Genomic DNA, 2,001 nt, shown 5'->3' with positions numbered 1-2,001 from the left:
GGGAATTTATGATCTCTGATTGCAGACTGATGGAATCTGATTGGAGTGACACTTCCTTGGATTTATGATATAAAATTAGGTAATGCCTAGAGTGCTAGATTTGAAGTCAGGAAGGGCCTGTTTTTATGTCCTTCTTCAGACAATTATTATCTGAATATACTTGAGCAAATTATTTAACATTACCTTCCACTTCATTATCTGTAAAAGCAAATAATGTTAGAATTGGGAGGATCAAATGAGATATGTGCAAATCACTTTTCAAGCTTTAAGGGGTTATATAAATGTTAGCTACTTTTCATCTTTTCAGATATGTATCTATTGTATGCAAACAACTGTCCAATTCAATAAGAAAATACAAGTTAAGAACTCAGAAAAGATACACTTGTGTTTTATAGATGGATAGCCCAAGTTATTCATACTTTATGTATTTTATTGTTATCATTGACACAGATAAGAAGTAAAGGTTGTACATAGTTTCATAGATCTAGGGCTGATGGAGCTTTAGAGATCATCTTGTGGATCCCCTCCTTTTACAAATTAGAGAAATGAGGCTCAAGGGGGTTAAGAGATAACCAAGATACTATAAATATCTTTAAAGCATAAAAGGCAGGATAAATGGATGATTGCTAAACCTGATAAGTTTCTAAATTTATTTTTCAATATCTATTTTGAATCAAGGCTCAATGGAATGGTAGTAGAAGCATAATGAATAAAATATTGGAATGGAAACTAGGAGTTCAAAACTTGCTCTAGACATTTGTTAATTGTATGATCCTAGGCAAGTCATTTCACCTCACTCAGACTTAGTTTTCTTATCTGTAAAATGGACATAAGAATGGGATCTATCTCCTATGGTGGTTGTGTAGATAAAATGAAGTAAAATTACTTTAACATATACGAAGTGGATTCCAAAAATAAGTGCTATGTAAATGCTTATTATGATTATTATTACTTTTATTGTTGTCTGGTCATTCAGTTTTGTCTGACTCTTTTTCGGATTTTCTTGGTAAATCCTTCTCAAGTTATTTTATATATGAGGACTTGAGGTAAGTAGGGCTAAATGACTTGCCCAAGGTCACACAGCTAACAAGCATCTAAAGCTAAATTTGAGCTCATAAAGATTAATCTTCTTGACTTTGGACCCAGCACTCTATCTAATGGACCATGTAGCTACCTAATAGTAATAATTATATTACTTACTACTACTAATAGAAAAAAATGAAAATGACCCTTGCATGTCCAATTTCCATGAAGAGATCAATGTTTCTATCCCATGTCATGATGTAGTAGAAAAACAAAACATCTGATTTTGATTCTAGCTCTGAAAATTATTGGTGACCTTAGGCATGTAATCTCCAGGTCTCTAGTTCCTCATCTATAAAACAGAGAAGGCAAACTCTGTGACAATTATGGTCCCTTTTAAATCTAAATTCTAGGAACTTAAAAGCTGAATAAGGAAGAATGTTTTGCCCTTAACTTATTATTGAAATTGAATTGAAGATAAACTCCAGGTTAAAGCTGGCCAGTAGTAAAAAGAAACATGCACTGCCAGTTTCCTCAAATTTCTATGCCACTAAGGAAGATTCCCTTTTAAAAATACATCTCAATTTATCTTGGTGTAGGGTGTAAGATGTTGATCTAGACCTAATCTCTCCCATATTGTTTTCCAAATTTCCCAGCAGTTTCTGTCAAATAGTGGATTCATGTCCCAAAAGTTGGGCTCTTTGGGTTTATCATACACTGTCTCGCTGATGTCATTAACCCCAAGTCTATTCCATTGATCCTCCTCTCTATCTCTTAGCCAGTACCATATTGTTTTGATGACTGCTGCTTTATAGTATAGTGTAATATCTGGTACTGCTAGGCCCCCTTCCTTCACATTTTTTTTCATTATTTCCCTTGATATTCTTGATCTTTTGTTCTTCCAGATGAAATTTGTTATAGTTTTTTCTAATTCAGTAAAGAAGTTTTTTGGTAGCTTGATAGGTATGGCACTAAATA

This window comes from Gracilinanus agilis, chromosome 4, assembly GCF_016433145.1.
Source record: "Gracilinanus agilis isolate LMUSP501 chromosome 4, AgileGrace, whole genome shotgun sequence".
Lineage (NCBI taxonomy): Eukaryota > Metazoa > Chordata > Mammalia > Didelphimorphia > Didelphidae > Gracilinanus > Gracilinanus agilis.
The sequence above is the reverse complement of the archived record's forward strand: the minus strand, read 5'-3'. Positions refer to the sequence as shown.